The following is a 22,432-nucleotide window of genomic DNA, read 5'->3' as shown; positions in this document are numbered from 1 at the left end:
AAAGTTTTGCTTTAGGACAATAATTTTTTTATTATCCCTCCAAAAAGAGTCTGGGGACCTCTATTATGATATTTTATAGCATCTCCGAATTCAGTTTTTAAGAATTTTCATTTTTGGGGAAAAAAGCCGGGGAAACTGTAAGTATCACATGCCCTTAAGCATTATTAAGTAGAAATTATTCAATTCTGGTTATTGAGTATTTTGAAAATCGAATTTAACGTTAATTAATGTACTATCATTTCTCAATTGGCTTGCATTGCAAAATTATCAAATTGTAGTGCATAAAAGCAAAGGGAATACATAATAAAAAGAGTGGAAAACAGTGAAAGATGGCTGCAGAACGGGTCGTTCCGGTTTCCTTCTTTTTACATGCAAGAGCATTGGAGCAAGCGTGCTTCGCAAAATGCCGGCGATAGTGCGTAATGATACGCTTTGCTCGTCTCTTGGAAACTAGCCTTCAGCTCTTTCCTCAGTAGATACTCATCGGCTGTACGATGACCCATTGGTTCTTATATTGGAACAAAAAGTAAAATGAGAAAACCATATGCATATGTAAAAGACACAAAGCCTTCCCACGACAATCACTGCACCACCGTCAACGTTTTTTTTTTTTTTTAATAAATTACTACTAAGTTGTATATTTCTCTCCAAGAATACAGTATTATATTAATATGTATATAGAGATACTTTTTGCGGACATCTTTATTGAAATTAGAATCATATTTTCAATTTTTTCTTTATCAGATATAAGGAATAAAGTTTTATCTTCCAGAAAATCTGTCTTTTATCATCCTTTACAGTCTGAACCACCCAGTTGGATAGCCACCCGCTCTGTTCATTAGCGGTTGACGATCGTCACTTCTCGTATTTTGCGAGGTATTTTGTGTGTGCGCATCTGGCTATTTCCTTACTAGGGGTTTTTAATGACCATTGCTTATACTTATTTTTGACAGTTTATATTAAGAGTCTATAGGAATTGATCTTTTTCGTTGCTAAGGGTCGTTATTGAGGGTTATTATTGACCATTAATACGGATGGTTATCGTATGGTCCAAAGGTCGGTAATCACAGTTCTTATTCGCCTTTGCATGAACGTTGCATAGAGTGGCTATACCTTTGTTAGGAGATGTTGCTAAAAATGTGTAGGGATATTTATTGACAGTTGCTGAGGTTGTTATTTTCCGTTTCTAGAGTTTATTATTGTCCGATGTTAAGAACTTTTCTTTCCATTGCCTAATGTCGTTATTTATCATTGCTAAGGGTTGTTAATATCGTTGAAAGGTATTGTTATTTTAAGCTGATCGTGTTTTTATTTAATGTTGTCATCTTATGGCTGTTCTAATGAAATGTTTCTAAGAATTGTTATGGACCTTTTCTAAGGGTTGTTATTGTCAGTTTCTAGGCGTTGTATATGGAATTCACTAAGGGTTGGTTACTCTTTGGCTAGTAGGAAGTTTTCGAACATCCCTGATTAATATAATTCTAAGTAAATATAAAATATATTTTGAAGATCTTATAAAGTACCTAATTCAAACTCAACATGTATGTTATCAGATGTCCCTATTGTCTCACCGGAGCAAGAAAGATTAAAATCAGACATTGCACTGATATCGATCACTGAAGATTTCTCTTGTATTCAGATTGGATGTCCCAGGAACAAGGACGTGTTCATGAACATTCAGTAGACGTTTTATAAAAACTGTTACAGCTTTATACAGCTTATATTATACAGCTCTGGCTTTTAGCCTCTTCATCTATACAGGAGATCGAGCTCTCTCCCACGTTCTCGAAAGGTTGCATGTCGATTTCAGGGTTCGGACGATTTCGAGGTCGCTAGAACGTTGAAAGAGTAAACACTCTTTGAATCTTTGTGCAAAAGCCATTTTTCTTTGTCGTTCGATTATCTCTTTGTTGACAATGCAAAGGTCGCAGGAAGGTGCTTGATCAGTCTGCGAAATCAGTAGACTTTGTGATTAAATCGCAGCCACTCCATTTTTAATAAAAATAACTTTGTCACATTCAGTTTAATTCACAACCTTCAATAGCGTTACAATTTTATTTCGTGAAAATTATATATACATATGTATGTATGATTTCATGATTGCTTCTATTAAGGTATATATTTAGGTATTACATGCAAAAAAACTTTTGTAAGTTTTTGGTCTGGGGTTCTATTTTATTATTCTAACGGGAAAGGTTCAACTTATTTTCTTTGATCAGGTAATTGGATTTGAACGCATCCAATAACAGGAGATCAATTTAAAAAAAAGATTTGGTTCGATAGATGGCATTTAAAATAAGTGTTGTCTCTGTAGTTAAGAATGCGTTTTCTTTCTAGATGACACTGACTGATTTAAATACGACCTTCACAATGATATTCATAATCCTCGACTGGCCACATCCGCCCAGAGAACTTGGTTACATAATTGCTACTCAACATAGAAATTACCATTGATTAATACATTTATTACGGCAGCATAATTATAAAACGGCAACATCAGTATGGAAAGACGATTGTCATATATTATATATTTCATCGAATATGCCACTGGTACTTACAATTTTTTGTCAATCTTAGTAAATAAATATACTATTAATATATTATTTAATGGCATGCTCTTCGGTGACCACGTGACCAAACCAGTCCCCAGTTTGAACTTTTTATTTGTGTTCACCATGTCCAAAAGCAACGATATATCGCTCTCAAAATTTGGAATCTAGGAAATGAGACAATAAATTACGTTTGTATATTTAGTTTAAATAATAATTTGGGGGAAAAAATTATCCGAGAGAAAGTGAATATGCAAAATCATTTTAATTTTTTGTTTATGCTCACTGTGTCCACACGGATTGAAATGTTGTGTTTAAAATTTGACAGATTAAATGAAAAGCACTAAAGAACGTTTTTATACATCAGCATATTTATAATTTTAAATAAAGATTATTTATAAATTGATAAAATAGGATATTACCATTCGAGTTGTTGCACTTTGCGGATAATTGTTGGTTTGATGCATTTCAGATTTTTTGATACGCGTATAACGAACACTGACACAAATTTTAAACTTTCTGAACAACTTTCTAAATCCTGAACACGATATCTCAATCCTTAGTAGACGTAGTGAGGACCAAAAAATTAAAATCATTCTACGTAAAAATTTCATGAACGAACTTAGTCACGTGATCTCGACGTTATCGACGTTCAAAGTTTCTTTTTTCCCAGCTAGAAATCGCTACAAATGCTCTAAAAATGTTGTTAGGTTACGTGTGTGCAGATACTTATTTGTTGATTTGCAACGAATGTACAAATTTTATTGTTTATATTAATTTTTAAATGTTTAGATGATTTAGTCCAAAATTTGTGTCAGTGCTCAATATACGCAAATCCAAAAATCTAAAATGCATCAAACCAAAAATGATCTGCAAAGCGACACAAATCGAATGGTAATATCCTATTTTATCAATTTATAAATAAATTTCCTTTCAAATTATAAACATATTGATGTATGTAAACGTTCTTTAGAGCTTTTTATTTAATCTGTCAAATTTTAAACACGATATCTCAATCCGTGTTCACGCAGTGAGCACAAAAATAACGAAAACAGTTTTTCATATTTATTTTGACTCGAATAATTTTTTTCATAATTATTACTCAAAATAAATACTCAAACGCAATTTATTTTCTCATTTCCGAAATTCTAAACTTTGAGAGCGATATATCATTGTCTTTGGACATGGTGAACACCAAAAAAAATGTTCATAGCCGGGGACTGGTGGGCTAAAAAATGACTATATATGTGTAACAGAAACTAGATGAAGCTAGTTTGATATAATTAATGTTTGTTTATATCTTTATCTAATTAAATGTTAATTTTTGGAAAATAAGGTTTATTCACATGCACAGAGAAACTATTGGTTGTAAAATTTGGCATCATATGACTCATGTTTACAAGAATTTGCTGACAATCTAGGATTTAGTCCAGAAATTAGTATTAATTGCCACAGCAATACGAAGAAATACTTTTTCCATGTCAATTATTAATATACTTCAAGTTTAATAATGTTTGAATAAGAAGATACAAAATAAGTTAGAAAAATTACCATTCTCAATAGAAAGATGTAATGAGAGCAAAAATACTTGAATATAGTGCTTTGAAAAAATGCCCATTTGAAATAGGAAAGTCAGTACCAAATGACGTCATATGCGCCGAAGTTCATGAGGATTTTGAACCCTCAGGGTATGGACTGTGTAGCGTAACCCGAGCGAATTTTTAAACTAGTGCCACTTTGGAAGAAGTCGATGTTGAAGTTTCCGCGTCCAGAGGGGGGGGGGGGATCTTAAGTGTTAAGATTTGGAGCGTTGGTCGGCAGCTTCAGGGTGCGCTTGGTGTGCAAATTACAAGTATGGAGAAATTGCAGTCGGGTATTTTACGCCCAGTTCGTATGGAACGTGACAAAATCCGTAATTTGTGTAAATCAAAAATGGTATTTTTACAAGCATTTTCTGCCGGAGAGGATACTTTTATTGATCATTACATTATTTTTAATTTATTTTGATAATATTATATTGAATTCGCACTTTACCAGAGGAAATGCATATCAGAGACGAATTTTTTGACAATAAAATCTCTAAACAGAAGCGCTGTAATTTTTGTTCCAGTTCTCTTGGCCATGAAAAAATTTACAAGTGCTTATGGTGTGACAAGGCCTTATGAAGGGTGTATGTAGCTAACATATGCTGCGAGTTCGCAAATAACTTGTAATAGTATCTAGTTTATTGCATTCAATGAAAGAAATTTAAGCAATTTCTGTTGTTTATTCGTGTTATGCTTATCAATATTATATATAACAAGTATTTTTTGAATTGTAAAATAAATTTCTTTTCACGAAATTTACGATAAATTAATTGAATAACGTTTTACCGCTACACCAAAAAACTCTTACTTTCTTAGTTTCACATAAACATATTTTTTGGAGCGAATTGAAAAAACCAACTCAGCTTTTAAAAAAAAATCATGAAATTTTTGTGAAAATTGTTTATATTTTCAAATATAACTTTGTTAGATAAAATAAAATTGCAATTTTAATAAAACCATCGTATTTCTGAATAAATTTTCGATTAATTTAAAGAAAATTGTTTCAATTGACGAATTCCAGCCCTATACACAGTCGGTTAAAGTTGCCGCGTTAGGCTAACCCATGTTTGTGTCAAATGTACGATTTTTATAATCCGTATCCTGCCAGTTAAATTCCTAAATTTCATAATTTGTTTCATCACAAGAAAAAGTCTCCGTTTTGCTACCCCGGAGATCCGTGTTCGATTCCCACCAGCTCTGCTTCCTTCTAATGCGCTTTTTGCTATTTCAGCTTAGTATAGGGGAGATTATGATATCCGTGGCGACAAATATTTAATGTGGATTCCTGGAGGATTTTTTGCGAGTCACACGGATCTGAAAATTTAAAATCGATATCTTGAATAGTTTTTGATATATTGATTTTTTATGTTAAAATTATTGAATTTTGTTTTTTATTTACATAGTTTCTGAACATTGATTTTGATGGAAGTTGAAAATTTGCGATACTAAATAAAAAGCACTAAGAATGGTGGGTCTGGTCCTAAATTTTTATAATTATGAAGAAAGTTTTTTGTTGTAAATAATTTTTTTTTCTTTTTTTATAATTATTAAAGTTTAGGACCAGACCCACCTTTCTTAGTGCTTCTTATTCATTATCCTAAATTTTCAACTCGATGTCTAAAATGATGTCTAAAATTTATAATGAGTGCAACATCTCTGTCACTCTTGCGATATTAATCCAATAATTCCGCTCCGACAAACGTTCCTAGGGAAATAGAGTCAATTGACATTTATCGATAATAAGTAGTGCCGCTTATGCTCAAACTTATCACAACCGAGCAGAATAAAAAAAAGAGATAGAGCGAGTTGCGAGGGTTATGCCCAGAATATTCTGCTAAGCTAATCGTCCTGATCATCGGTTCCCTTGGAAATACCAAGCTTTAACTGGTTTATAGCCTGGAATTCATCCCTGGATGTCAAAGGAATGCTAAGAGTCTTGTGGGAAAAATGCAGAAGACGGCCGTGCTTGTATCGCGCCGTGTCCTCAGGGTGCACGAGAGCTTTACCGGATAATCATATTGAGTCTATCGCAGACTAACCACCTATCTTACGGTTGTGTTACGTGGTTACAACTAAAATTTTACCTCGTTTCCGCTGGAACGGATGCAATTTTCTAAAATGGGACCCGATCCCGATGAAATCCCGCGGTTGTCCTTATGACAAACTCTTAAATATATAATAGTGAATGTAAATTTCTTTTTATTTTGCTCTACCGACCATGGCAGTTTTTGTTATTTGTCTTTACTATTGTGTTTTGTAAATTATACAGTCTTTTCTAGGGGTTATAGAAACTTTGTTCTGATCTATTCTAATAAACTCAGTAGCTTTACATTAGAGCTGCTGGAGCGAATAAGGGACCATACATTTTTTCGGCGCGAGCGCAAATGAAACCTGACAGGACGAAAAGCAGAATTCTGAAAACATTTTTTTACTGAATTCACAAAAATTTCTTGCAGTGATTGAATTTCCAAAAATTAATGTTCCAAACAAATTTTGAAACCCATAAGAACTAATTTCGCTCAAGCCGAAAAAAATGTATGTGCCCTTATTCGATCCGGCAGCTCAATTTAATATTCACAATAGTAATTCTTAAAATAGTTACGCTATATCCTGTCTTGCTATTGTCTTGTTATGAACATAAATATTATAATATCAAATTTTACAACTAAAAGTTTCTTCGTGTACAAATTCTTCGGGTTATTCCTTAGATTACTGAAGCTAAGGCAAAGCTTGTTTCGATCGTATTCGAATAGAGCCTGCCTTTACTGTCGCAGAAAAATACCATTTACGGTGATATTTTTAATTTATTCTACTTAAGAAGAACTTAACTACTGAAAAATAATCCAATTATTCATTTGTTTATTAAATTCATTATATGATGACTTGATTTTTCTCTTATTGCAAAGTATCATCCTAAAAAAATTGTGTTGTAAAAATGAAACTAATTTGTTGAAAAATGGTCAAATGATGCATTTTTTAATTATATTTGTTCAAACAGAGGAAAATTGTTTTCCTATTTACAAATTATGGCAGCAAGGAATATGGCTGTATGTAGTAGTTGATTATGCTGTAAAAACTAAATTATATATGGAATAATATATCCAATTAATGGAGTGACAATATGGCGCCGGTGTGAGCAACACGTGTCTCTCGTGCTGCGTATGAATTTCTTGATTTGACGTAGAGTTTCAAGTGCTAAAGTTTTTCTTTATCTATTATCGCGCTCGTTTTGTGCTGTGACACCTTTCGGGATGAGTTTTTGTTCGAGTTTTTGTGATTTTCTGTCAGAATTCTGAACGATTTCATGTCTCTCTGAGGAACTTGTGGTCTTCAACAGACATCTTTATAAATTTCGCGTTGCCCCCAGGTAGTGTGCGTGATTTGTCCAGGCTTAGCACGCTGTGTTCGTGTGTGTGTGTGAGTGTGTGTGTGTGTGTGAGGTGACAGCTATTTTCGATCGCTCTTATCTCCAACATTGGAAGTAGCTAATATTTACAAAAATGAGTGGCGATTCAAATGTGCTAAAACTTTTAAACTCCATCAAAGCCGACACAGAGAAAACCAAAAAGGACGTCAAACTTCTTAAAACTGACACAGCTCAATTGAAGTCCCATTTTGATGCTCTAAAGATCGAATTTGGCAAATCCAAAGCACAGTATAAAAAGCTAAAAGAAACTCATCAGGAATTAGAGGAAAAGTGCGGTTTACTCAAGCGACAGGTTGACTTTCTTCAGCGACAAGCCCGCTCATGCAATGTTTTGATTCACAACCTATCGGACGATGAGGAATCTAACAGGGATCTCTTCTCATTCGTTCTTAATATTCTCACTAGAGCTGGTCTCTGACTGAATGAGTCGAACATTGACACCATTTATCGTCTGGGGAGAATGCAAGGCAATAGGCTCGTCCTGGTGCGTTTCAGTTCTAGCAGATGGAAGCAGGAGGTTCTCAACAAACGCGCAGCTTTCAGAGAATTAAACCTTTCTGTCACACTTGACAGATCCCTAGAGGAAAGGCAAGAGCGAAAAGCCCTATACTCAGTCTAAATGTCAAAAACCTACTAGGCCTGTTAAGGTTTAGCAAGTTGCAGCAGAGAAAGAAGTCGCTAATCAGGATGACATGTCTCAATCTTCTAAGAGCAGCAATCTTCACATCTTTTCTGGAATACTCACGGCCTTTCGAATTTTTCTGATATCGCAAATTACGTACTCAGCTCGGACAACATCTGCCTGTGCGAGACATGGGTAACTTTAAAGAATTTAGAATCCTCCATTTGGATCCCTGATCACACCGCTATTGTCAGTAATGCACAACGTTCTATTAGAGTCGGCCGCCCTAGTGGGGGTTTAGCAATTTATATAAATAAGGCTGTATTTAACTTTGAAATTTTATTAATTTCTCCTACATGTATTTTTGTTAAATGTTGGCGGAGGGCATTTCAATTTATTGTGGGCAATGTTTATTTTAAACCATCTATGGATGCGAAGCTGTTCGAGCAGACTTTTGTATAAGCGAAGATCATTGGACTCTGAAGTCAACGCAAGAGGGGAGGTCTTGTTAAAATTCTTGAGAGTGGTGAGCTAATGATATTAAATGGGAGATTCCCTAAAGATTTTCCAGGAAATTATACTTTCCTTGGATTTCAAGGTATGAGTGTTAACGATCTTGTTGCGTGCAATATTGGCGCAATAGGCCTGATGGACACAAATGTAAATGGAGACTCGTTTTTATTGTACAATAAAATAATTTGGAATGAAAACCGCAAATGTGACTATATACATGAAATGTCTATTTCTGAGAACTCTGCGTACTCCAGTGGCGAGATAAATACTCTAAATAATAATTTAATTCTCACAGTCTCATCTGTTGCCGACAAGTTAAATTTACTCGCTAAGCCTAAATGGCATACTCCAGGAAAGAAACCTTGGGATGATAAAGAATGTAGAGTCACGCGCCGTAGGCTTAGACAATCTTTAAATGTCTTTAAAAGGTCGGGTTTTGCCGATGCGGAGGTTGAAAAATATCTAGAAACCAAAAGATCTTTTCTGGAGTTACGTAGGTCCAAGAAGAGGTCTCCTTCGACTAACAATGCAAGCAGGCATGCATGGCAAGACCTTCTTTTTTCTCTTTATCCGATTGAGGCTCCCATTTGCATACAGTATATTGTAAACAAACACCCATTATTGGACTGTGATATCTCGATTGATGAAATTAAAGCATCTTTATTGAAATGTAAACGCAATAAAGCGCCGGGCGAGGATGGGATTCCCAATGAATTTTTCAAAAACCTTTCAGTAAATTGGGTAGATTGCTTAGGGCTCCTCTTCAACGTGATCTGGAATGAGGAAAGAATCCCAGCTATCTGGGCTAAAATACATACATTTATGTTGCATAAAAAGGGTGATAAATCTGACCCTCATAATTACCGGGAATTGCCCTTATAAATACTATTACTAAGATCTTTTCTCAGATCCTGTTGACGAGATTGACTGCGTGGGTCAACGAGGTAAACATTCTCCCAGAAAATCAGGCCGGCTTCAGGCCTGGAAGAAGTTGTGTTGATCATACTTATACCCTAACTTCTTTAATTCAAATCCATTTGTCTATCCCAAAGCGACGAAGCGTTGCTTTTTATATAGATTTTAAGAAGGCTTTCGACTCAGTAAACCATTGTCACCTATGAAGCAAACTCGTAAGGACAGGCATGTCCACTAAACTTATTCAAATTATAAAAAATCTGTATGCTAACGCTCATATGTCTATTCGTACTTACGAGGGTCTGACTTCGTCCGTAAAGGTAACTTGTGGGGTGCTTCAAGGTGAGATCCTTAGTCTTCTCCTTTTTGCACTTTTCATATATGATCTAGAAGAGTACTTACGAAATCATGTTATGCATGGAATTTCAATAGATCACTTATGTGACGTTATCCTACTTGCTTATGCTGATGACATAGTCATATTCGTTCACTCTCAGGCTGACTTACAAGTAAAAGTTAACCTTATTGCCCAATACTGTATGAACAATTTTTTAACGGTCAACGAAGCAAAATCAAAAATTATGGTATACCACAAAGGTCGGCCATGTGAATACAAATTCTTCTACGCACAGACTCAGCTGGAGGTAGTGAGCGAATTTGTCTATCTCGGTGTCAACACATCAGACTCGGGTCTTTTTCATAAAGAGTTCATAAAAAGAATGTCAGCTGCGAATATTCCTATGGCTGCTGTTTCAAGAATTTTATTCGCATCTAAATCTAATGCTTGGAAAACTAAGACTACCCTTTTTCGTAGCCTCACACTTAGTATTCTTTTTTACGCAATAGAAGTCTGGGAATTAAGGTACTTTGATTCAGTCGAGAAATTACAGTCCTCTTTCTTTAAAAAAAATACTGGGCTTACCAACATACACGCCGAATTTTGCCCTCCGCTAAGAGACAGGTAGATTAAGGTTAACTTTTGATATATTTAAGTCAGCACTGAGATGGTTGTCGAGGTTGTTGGGTATGCCTGATGATAGGTATCCTAAAAGATGTTTTCTTAAATTGAAGGTAATGTCCTTAAAACCTGACTGCAACCCGAAGTATAACTGGGTTCTCCAGCTCAAAAATATGTTTACTCTATGTAACTCGGAGAAAATGTGGCTAGACTTGGATTCTACGTCGCTCATTGAAAATATGGATGTTTTTCTAAATAACTTTTCTGATTATCTCTGGCGTTCCGACTATGAAAGATTTCTCCATTCAAGTAGGCTCCAAGTCTTCCCACATCTTAACCTCTATCCGGACTTTCAATCATATCTTCACCTTAGATTACCTCTTTATATAACTTCTATTATTGTTCAACTTAGACTTCTGGGCTCTATCAGGGGTTGCATACGTTTTGGAGAATATAAATTTACTTATGACCCTGCTAGACTCTGCCCTATATGCAACCTGTCAGTATCAGAGGACCTTTATCATTTGCTGGCTGTTTGTCCTGCCTATTCTGACTCAAGAATATCAATCTTAGGTCACCCAGCAACCACGACAGTCAACAGCCAGTATTGGCTGAGTCTTTTAAACTCTAATTGTCCACACGAGCTGCGCAAAGTTGCATTGTATGTCAGGCAGATTCTACAAATAAGAGCATTTATTCTGGAGACGTGACTGTCTTGACAACCTCAAACAATTTTTTCGATTGTACAATTTTTGTAAGTTACTTCTTTTTATTCTGTTGCTTAATCTGGTTGCACATAATTACTTTTTGTCTGTATTTGTATCTTGTACTGTTACTCATTTGTATCGACCTTAGGTCCAAAAAACAAATTACTGAATAATAATAATAATAATAATAATAATAATATCCAATTAATGCATTTATTTATCATGTTTGCTTAAACAATGAACAATTGTTATCTAGCTACAAAGTCTCACATAACTTCATCATAGATTCAGCTGAAAAAAAGGAAATCTATCTTTTGGAAAATGCCCTAATTTTGTATTTATTTATACAATTTATATAAAGAATTAGGTCCAACTTTCAGTCAATACTATTTTACTTTCATTTCCTTCTAAAAATATGAATGCAAAACACATCAATGTCACAATTCAAAATATTTCTTGCCGAATTTTCCCCAAAAAGTAAAGAAAATTTCTGAAACATCCTTGTGGAATATTAACTAAAAAGTGGTGAATTTTTCCCGAGATTTGTTGGGGAAAATTCACTATGATATTGTGTAGTAATAACTAAACTTTCGGGAATTTTCCAGAACTTTAAATAGGTAAAATTCCCCAAAATGTATTGAATATTGCCTAAAATGTTTATGAAAATACTAATTATTTACGGAAGTATCCCTCAAATTTAATAATAATAAAAAGCAAGTTCAGCTCGACTGTAGTAATGGCAGAGCTTCGCTCTGAAGGAACCGCCCTGTTGGTCACAGTTTTCTCTACTCCAGATGTGAACTGCTGTCTAGAAAAATTCGACAGGCCCCAGTGGGCAAGAAAATTAAAGATGTCCTAGAGACGTCTTTGAGACATCCCTAAGACGTCTTTTATAACATGTCTTATGGTCAACCTAGGGATGCTCTTAAAACGTGAAATGTCAGTACGAAAGTGCCCCGAGAACGTCCATGTCTTTAAGACGCCTTTAGGTCATCTTTAGGAAATCGGACGTCTTAAAAACGTTGATTGGCCTGACATAGGACGATCTAGGAACGTCCCAAGGACGTTCTTGGGATTATCATAGTTGTGTGCAAACTGGGGCGGCTCGTCGCACCCTTGCGCATTTTCTTTCGAGCTACGCGGAGAAAAATAATTGGTCAAAGTTAAATGGTGAAAATTTAGAGAGCCAGACAGTTTCTCTAACTGGTCGAACGGTCTTTACAAATTTTGTCTAAAATGGTTAAAAAGATTCTTATTTGATCGCCGGTCTGACTTTCATAAGAACATCAGACTCACTATCACGAAAAACTAAGGCATCCCTTTCGGGATGGTCAATACGCACATATTGTTTTCACTTATTTCGAATATCCATGAAGGAGTAGATAAGCCATCGCGTCTGATCAATTGCTTGATTATTTTACGATACCAAAGTGCTATCCGTTAAAAAAAGTTTTTACCCACTATTCCCGTGTAAAGTGAGTGCATCTATTAAGGATTCATCAAAAATTTTCTTGCATTCAGAATGGTACAAGAAACCTAAATTAAAACCACGGGGTCATCTCAATTTCCTTCTTAATTTCCAAACTACCCTGAGCATTATTCGAAGGATCATTTTTTGTTAGATATTTCAGCATCATTTGCCTGAAATCGCGCTTTATTAGGCGAAGAAGTTTTTTAGCAGCCTTCGAACCAATGCTCAGGGCAGGTTTGGGAATTGAGATGGCAAAACCCCTGGTTTTAAGTTAGCTTTCTTGTACCATTCGAACTGGAAGAAAATCATTCTTTACAATTAAAATAGACATTAGTACTTAAACTTAATAATAACGTAATGTAATTGTAAATAAATGTTTGGAGACAAGAGAAACATATCAAAACTTAACAAATGAATGAAGTCCTGAAACCGCCAGGGACATTCAATTGTTTTAGGTTGAAGGTCATCGGTGTAAACGAATCTTAATATCTACCCCTGGCGGACCGAAGAAACCGAATGGAGCCTCTACAAAGTACCCACAAAGACCCCATTGGGTCCCCATTCGGTTCCTTTTTTAAAAAACTCGAAAAAACAGCAAAATCAACTGTTAAATTGTTGAAATTCGGATTCGACGTTAAAATTCCCTATAGAAGGTCACGGAATAATCGCAACAGTTTTTTTTGCATCGGTAAAAAGTTTTAAAATATATAAGAAGAATAAGATGTTGACTTTACGGGCACTTTGTAGAGGCTCCAGTCGGTTCCTTCGGTCAGCCAGGGACCACCATAATCGTTCCAACAGGAGTTAAAACTTCCTTTTTCCAAATTATCTGATCCTTTAAAAAGTGATCTTTACACACTACCTATCCAGGTTTAACACTCATATCCTTTTAATCCGCTTAATTACTTGTTGCCAATGTTCAACCTTATTTTTTGGAACGGAGAAAAACACTTTTTTTCCTCCGTTTGAGCGGGCTGAGTCGTACAAAGATTGACAGTTTTGAGCTATACATCTATGCGCCCCCATTTTTTAACACATTTATCCATAAATAAATAAAATTAGGTAAGTAAACGATAAGGTTATGACGTGTCACTAGTTCTTATATGCAAAACAATAACAAACAACAGGCAGTTGTTTCCAATGTTTCACGACTCGTCGCTCTTCACAAAACTGTCTCGCGCCTCTAATGCAAAAGTGAAAATCGTGTTAATCGTGCTAGTTTATCGAATATTTTAGGGCAAAATATTTTCCTGACCATACAGTCACACTTCAAGAATTTTTTAAAAAATTACTTAATCTACGTCGCAAATCAAACATTAGTTTTGGAACGATTTCCTAAATTTAACGGGAATCGCTTAATTCACCAAATTGTAGGGAATATTCCAAAACTTTCGTATAAATTACCCTTATTGTAGGAAAATTTTCTCAAAAATTGTAGATATTATCTAATTTCCTAAATTTTAGGGAATTTTCCCCTATTTTTAATGAATTATAAGAACTTTGGAAAAATTTCGCCAAATCTTGGGGAAAATCATTTTCCCCAACGAAAATGTGGAGTTTTCCCTACTAAAAAGTGAGGAAAATTCCTGAATTTTTTTACAGTGCACGATTGAAGCCGACGGTACCTCATCTTTTTATGGCAATCTAAAAAAGAATGTATTTCACTAATACTGCTGAGCGTTAATTTTAATGATTTTCTGCCTCGAATCTTATCATTTTCGATCAAATCAGAAATTGTTGATTCTTATATGTAATAGCAGCCTTGCGAAAACACAGATCTTATTTTGACAGTTTCATAGACACGAGTCGCTAAATTATATGCGTGCACAGAAATTTGGTCGAGCTTTTCGTCCGTCGTGTGTAGGCAATATATTTTTGGACTTCGTTTTTTTTCAAATTATGATTTAGAACCTAATTTTTGGACTTGCAGTTTGGAACATATTGTTTCAGACCTCATTTTTTAGCCTTATATTTGGGTTCTTATTTTTTTGTACTTATATCGTTGAGCCTTATACGGTTATGTTTCCTTACAATTTTGGAATAAAGATTTGGAACTACCGGTTTCGGAATTATTTCAGATTATGCATTTAAATAATCTATGGAACCCTTTATTATAGGGGCATGCCGTCTGCTTTGACTACATCAATTGTTTATTTACTGATTGAAAGAATTTAGGGGAAAAAATTAAAAAGTGTACTCTTTGCAACGCCGTGGGATTTGAAACACTTACTTTTTGTTTAAATCTGAAAATTGGATCGAAATTTCGGCCCACGGCACTTCTTTTGACTCATTTTGTGATATGTGTGGGCACTTTTTAGCCCTTTTCTTGCTGATAGCTACATGCTCCTGAATAAAATATTACTGTAATAGCGTTCATATTACAAAATAATATAGTCGCTCTTTTTATTTATTATAAAAGATTACAACTTGCTCTTTCAAACAAACTTTTCGTATTTCATCGAGAGGAAGTCAATTAAAGTAAAACCTTTAATCGCAAAAATCACAATCGGCTATGAGAATAAAATAAAAATACATTTCGAATTCAGTGGTATTTAATAGATAGGAAAGAAAATGATTGTGGAATTGATGATAGAGGATCATTGGGAGGAGTGATGCCCTCCCTGATCGAGAAAGGCATGCGTAGCTGATAATTATGCTGTAAGTCATGACAAGAAACGTAAATGGGTGTTTGTGGCTAGAGTTTCCGGTAGCAGCTATATACAGAGCGCCCGTACTGATATCTGAATAATGCGCTTTCATATTAGTAATACTTACTACTTATAACCAGTTGAAACGTAATCGTTCTGCAAACGAATTTAAATCCGCCTCAGGAAATTCGCAATGCCTTTTCATTTATAGTTAACAGGCTTCGTATTTCATATTGCAGAAAAAATATCTATAAGGGATATATAATTCGGGAATTTCGTTCAAAGTTAGTGCATAATCAAAAAGTAAAATATTTGGAATCCTTGTGATTTACGAAATCCTTCAGAAATCACAAAAATGAGTTACGAGAATACCAGTGATAATTTCCCCTAAAATCTAGAAAGTACATACAAAATATTCACGAATTTTAAAAATTAAAGCAGATACGAGATCCTTATGAAATCTACCAAGTCATATTGAGAAAGTTGGAATCATGTATCGCTAACTATATAAAACTTTTAGAAATTTGAACGAAATTAAAATCAAATTAATAATTCTATTTTCCGTCCAATAATCAAGTTAAAGTGCAGAATTCCTGAAAATAAAACCATGAATCCGTCGACCCAAATTGGACCACTACTATAAAATGTTCCTATTGTAATTTGAAAGAAGATATAAACTTTCCTAAAAAAGAAGAGCAATTTTTTGACAAAAGTAAAAAAGAGAAAAGAAAAATGAGAAGCAACAAATCGACGATGCTCTTTCCCTAATCGTGGTTTCGTTGCTGTCTCTACCTACTAAAATTTGTCTTGCCTTGTTAAGGATGCTGTAGGAGTGTTGAAACGTTGGTGATTATTTTTTACAAATGTTTTTTTTTGTGATTTGATAATAATAAAAATAAAAAAGACGAAAGAAATAAAGAAGAGGAGGAAGGGGTTTTGGTAGGTTACCTTCTCATTTTTCTTGCCTTTTTTTATATTTTTGTCTAAAAAAAGAATTTTTTTCGTTTCTGTTTTATGAATTTTTTTTATTCGAATTGCAATAGGAAAATTTTATCGTGGTTTTCCAAATATGGTCGTCTTATTTTCAGGAATTCTGGACATTAAGCTAACTATATATCGCTATTATTTTAACTTGAGTTATAATTCACTTACTTCAATTTTTTCCACAAGTCAAAGTTTCCATTTAAATTCTAGACCATTAGTAATTAACTCTGTTTAAAAATATTCAAGCGTATTATATAAATTAATGTTCTGTTACTGGTTTCATAAGAATTTATTTGCAATATTGACATAAATGCAGTGCGTAATGTGCAATGTCAGGATGTATGTGTGCTTACCCAATGGATACTTGTTAATATCCGTTATCGTTAATGTAATATTCTCCGAAGAAGCTGTGACCTCTTGCGAAGTTGATCGCACTCGCCTGATTATAACATAAATATCCGCTATGGTAGCACAAAACGAAATTCAAACGGAAGTCAAGTGATCCACGAGGTACTCGAGTCAGGTACTTATCGCATTCCTGAAGGTGACGTGACGTGCGACAAACTACAACGGATATTCTCCGATTCCGCGCATTTATAACGGAATCTTCCTGTTTTAATACACTACGCGAGCACGCGGACACTTACAGAATGATGACACGCAATAATGATTTGTACGTATGCTGACTGCCCTTCGTGGCATTACTGTTTTTAACCCAGATCAGGACTATTCGACTTTGATACCTTCAACTCGATCTCGCAATTCTTAAAACCCTTTACTATACGAGGTGTGTTAAAAAAGTAAGGTGACTTTTCAATTTTCACGGGCTACGTACATTCAAATTTTAAATTTTTTATTTTGTTGTGTTGGTACACTCGTCACGATCATATGTTCACAGTTTTGACTATATAGCTCGTGTTGTTTTTCTGGCAGAGGCGTAAAAGGCTAGAAGGGTTTGGTGTGCTCGGCGATTTTCTTCTTTCGAAAAAAATGGAGCAAAGAGTTTGCATTAAATTTTGTGTGAAAAATGGAATCCAGTGCTCTAAAACTCTTGAAATGCGAGAGACGATACGCAAAAAACGTCCGGAACTTTGGAAAAACAATTCGTGGCTTTTGTATCACGATAATGCACCTGCTCATTCATCGTTGCTTGTGAAAGATTTTCTGACCAAAAACAGCACCAAAGTCATGCCTTAGCCTCCATATTCACCGGATTTAGCCCCCAGTGACTTTTTTCTTTTCCCAAAACTGAAGAGACCCATGAAAGGACATCGATTTTCAACGATTGAGGGGATAAAAACTGCATCGCTGAAAGAACTCAAGGCTATACCACAAAATGATTATCAGAAGTGCTTCGATGATTGGAAAAAGCGTTGGCACAAGTGTATTATATCTGAGGGGGATTATTTTGAAGGGGACAACATAAATATTGAGGAATAAGTGAATATTTTTTGAGAAAACCATAAAGTCACCTAATTTTTTAAACACACCTCGTATTAAATTATTAATCTTATCAGCGTTATATATTTCATTTATTACATCCTTATTCATGTCTGAAAATGATACAATTTTGCCGGTGTATGTCTGTCTATATGCCTGGTTGGTTACTGAAAGTTGTATATAGCCATATTATCTTTTGAAGAATTGGACAAGTCGAATCAGCTTTTGATATTCTTTAGACTTTAAGAGTCCCAGAATGAATGTCAAGTTCGTTAAACAGGTTAATCTAACAAAAATTAAAAAATTTAGAGAATTCTTAATACTCAACATTTTTTCTTCAACATTACCTTAAATCTAATTTAATATGTGAATAAAGGTACAAAATTATGTTTATTGATGCAAGTGGCGTTTTATGCACTATTGTAGAGTACTCAATTGTTGCCCAAGGTTCTGGTAGATAACAAAATGGCTTCCAAGTTATCTCAATGAACTTTTTAAGTTTTATAAGAAACAAAAAAATGTATATTGACTGTCACATGCAATATGGAATTAAGTGCAGGTAAGTCCGTATAAAAAATCAAGTTACGGTTATCCCATTTAATAATATGATTAGACTTTCTCTGTACATGGAATCAATTCTATTTTTATCGATTTTCACGTTTAAACTTTTGGTGATAGAATATAAAACAGGCCACTCTACAAGCGCGTATTAATGTTGTGTATTTGCTTGTTTATTTTATTGCAAACAATGAAATTTTCAAAAAATATACTTGCCTCCATACACAGAGAAACTCTTACCTGATTTCCATATGCAATAAACGTAAAAGTATTCTTTATATGGACTTACCAGAAATTGAGAATACATTTCATGGAGCGATCGATATGATTTTCAATATTCAGAAAAGTTTTAAAAAATAGAAAAAACTATTTTTATGGCAGATTGGGAGATTTCAATATACAGTTTAAACATAAATAAAATATATTTTCAAATTATTTAAGTGAAATATTTCCATTAGACCAAATTTATGAAAGTATAATGATTTAAAAAATTGTTATGAATTTTCTTTAAAGAGATCTATAAGTTATAACTATGATTCTTTTAGATGCCAGAAAGATGTCGAAATTATCAAGTATAAAAGGATTTTAAAAGTTATACATAATTAATATCAATTGTATAATATCAGTGGAAAATTTGCCAGTAGTACAAGTACTTGCACTGATTCACCCTAAGTTTATCTGATGTATCTAATTTTTGGAATAAAGAACTCGGTGTTAGTATAAATTAGCGTTTATTCACTTCAAAGTGCAGAAGATACAAAGAGACGCGACGACAGTACATTGACGACTGACTCTTCCTTCCATTAGTCAGGTTGAGGTACCTAGGTCCTCGGTCACCTTATCCCCTTTCTAACTAAAAGTCTAGGACCCAGCAAATTTGGGATGGAAAGAAATATAGACAAGGTGTTTTAAGTAGCTTAGGTAAAACGACAAATCTATTCAGCTGACATTCTGATGTCAGATTTACTTAGGCCCGGTATAACCGAAGACTCACAATTTATGGTTATTTTTACCTTACTCTATACTAAATTTTAAGCAGAATTTATCTCAAATAGTTCCGAAAAAGTAATAAAAGGATTAAGCAGTATAGGCAGATGTTTCGACGTTATCCTAAACTTCTTGACAATTCCGAAAGTTATAAATTAGTCGAAACTGAAATAAAAATTGAGAACGTTTCGAATTTTAGATTTGGAGCCTTAACAATCAGTACTTTTTAGAAACAGTACAATGATTTTCAATTTTTTTTGGAACTGATTACCCATTTTAAACTTCCTTCACGTTTTGCTTCAGATTTAAAATACAGAAAAATTCTTAACCATATCTCAAATAGAAAAATTAGAGTTTTAGATTTAATTTACAATATTTATGATATTTGTAATAAGGTAAAAATGTACGTACAGAAGGTATGAAAACGAGGACGATATGCCACGCGCGAAAAAATACTTTATTCAATGGAACATTTTTGTAGTTTAAAAACTTAATCATTTATGTAATCTTCAAAGTAGTAGTATTTGTAATTAAACAATTGTGAATAATTAAATAAGGGAGCGTTCATTTATGATGTTTTCACAAGTTTTCAGTTTTCACAAGCTTATTTCCAAAATAATAAATATTTGTATCCGAAAGTTTAAAAAATGGTAGCGTACGTGAAAATAGATTTAGATAGAATATTTCTTTTCCGAATAATTAAAAGTTATATCCAAATAAGGTGCCATGCATTCATTATAAAGCAACTCGAAACCGGGTTGATCAACACATCAAATTATTATTATTGTGCATGATAATATGATGATTTATACCTATTTCATCCCTAATTTGACATAAACATACAATAAAGCTAATAAAAGTCTCGCTTATTGCAAGCCAAGATACTCGTCAATCACAACTTCCTCAGCTCCCACCACTGATGGTGAAATGTTCCTTGAAGCCAATAACAGCGTGGAAGTGGGAATGTATTGTGACACCACCTTGCAGATATGCGGAGTGGTGAGATCCCCTTTTGAGTTGCAATAAACGAGATGTTTAAGTTTCGAAGGAGTTGTAATAAACGAGGTTTGACTGTATTTTTTGAAATAATAATTTATAAAGGGGGTCAGTATAATAATTACATGTCTAATATCAACATTTCACGAAACAGTATTTAAAATGCTTAACTTTTTTATTTTCGTATCACTGAAAATTGAGGAGGTTCCGAGGGATAGATGGGATCCCGTGAGATAAAGAAGTTTCGTGGGATAGTGAAAGTCGCGATAGATAGTCTAAGTCCGGGGCATGAAGTAGCTCCCGCAAGGATAGTTGGGATGCCATGGGATAAGAAGGTCTCATGGTCCTGATAGACAGGTTAGATCCCGCGAGAGCAGCGAGGTCACGAGGGATAGTTCTGTTCCCATGGGATAAAAGAGGTACCGATAGATAAGAAAGTTCCTTCAGATAGTTGAGGCTCCGTGGGATAGTAATCATTATCCCGATAGATAGGTTAGATCCTGTGGGAAAAGGGAAGTTCAGCGGATTGACACTCAACCGAAAGTATAAGGGTTTCTGAAAGAAAGTTTAAGGGTTTCTACGAAATCCTGACACTTGAGGAACCCGGATTTCTTATATAAGGTAAGTAGATATACCATGACAGTGTTGCCAAGTCTGCGCAAGACATTCCTACCAGACGAAGACAGAAATCCTACTAAAATCCTACTAGACGTTTCAAATTCCACGAGAAGAGTATTTAAATGGTAAAAATCGGAAAAAATAAGAATGGATCATTTATAGTATGTGTTTCTGTATTGGGAATTGGAGTTATCTATCATTTTTCTGCATCAAATGTAAAATTAACCAAATAAAGATACTTCGAGATGCTCTCGTAAGATATATATTTGTTATTATTTGGAATACATGTACATATATAAATATATATTATATATTTTTAAGCAATTTCGTAGTCAAACAAAATTTTGTAAACGTACGTATTAGTTTATATGTATAAAAAATGTAAGGATAAATTAATAAAATATGAAAAATATTGTATTTGAAATCTTGAGTGACTACTAAGATTTAAAAATAATGCAAAGCCCTCGACTAGCTTTGTATGCTGAAAAAGTGCCTACACGAGACAGATCAGAAGGAGGAAATTTGAAATTCAAGCAACAAATTCACTCTTCGAAGTCCAAAACGAATATGAAGGATGGCAATTAAAGTTTCATCATTTATTCTGTTTATGTGTGGTGTTTTCGCTACATTCATTTGACTGAAAGTTCTTTCAATCTCTCCATTAGACCACGAAAGACATAAACATTTAATTGCGAAATTTGTCAAATCTGCAAATGGGTTCTCATCCACTGCATCAATGTAACGAAAATCCTCAATCCAAAATGGAACAGTCTTGCTCGTATTTGTCCATTCTATGGAAGAGATTTTTGACCACTGAAACTCAATTTTCGTTATGATTTCCGCAGTTTCATGCATCAATTTAGCAAGTGGAGTGATTCGCTCACTTTTCAAGCGATTTTCAGGTGAAAGAAGGCCAACACTTTCAAGAATGTCAATGTTATCAGGAAGTCGACTTTGTAACTGGCTAACTAAAGCAGCAATAAAGTGAATACATTTTTTACGGATGAAAATTTTATCCCCGACCCTTTTTTCCGAATATCGTGCATTTTTTGTTCGAATGCAAAACCAAGATTTGGGTTCGGATGCAAAAAATCCTTTATATCGACGGTCAGCAAATTTTCTTAGCACCCGAGAGCCGTAAACTATTTCGCAGTTCCTTGTATGAGAAGGCTGGGAGATTTGAGAAGTTTCAACGGATTGTTATCGTTTGTTTGGAAGGTTTTATTTGCCTGTAAATACATTAATATGTACATCAACGAATAAAATCAATTTCTCTATACTCTATAAAGACAACTATAATAATACACAATATTGTAGGAATATGCTGAAAATATTCTTAATCATTTCCTAGTATATTACGAGGGTAGTTCAATAAGTCCTTAGAATGAAGTATAAAAACAATTTTTTTTGGGTAAATTTTTTTTTTATTTTTCAACATAATCTCCTTGGAGCT

The 22,432-nt window shown here is 34.3% G+C and overlaps 1 protein-coding gene across 1 annotated transcript in view; it reads left to right on the top strand.

Annotated features, from left to right (window-relative positions):
* The window catches only part of LOC117176927 (calpain-C), a 246,160-nt gene that overhangs the window by 119,425 nt on the left and 104,303 nt on the right, over positions 1 to 22,432 (top strand). The window lies entirely within an intron of this gene.

The sequence above is a fragment of the Belonocnema kinseyi genome, chromosome 7 (assembly GCF_010883055.1).
Source record: "Belonocnema kinseyi isolate 2016_QV_RU_SX_M_011 chromosome 7, B_treatae_v1, whole genome shotgun sequence".
In the NCBI taxonomy this organism is placed as follows: Eukaryota; Metazoa; Arthropoda; class Insecta; order Hymenoptera; family Cynipidae; genus Belonocnema; species Belonocnema kinseyi.
This window is presented reverse-complemented; position numbering and strand designations above follow the sequence as displayed.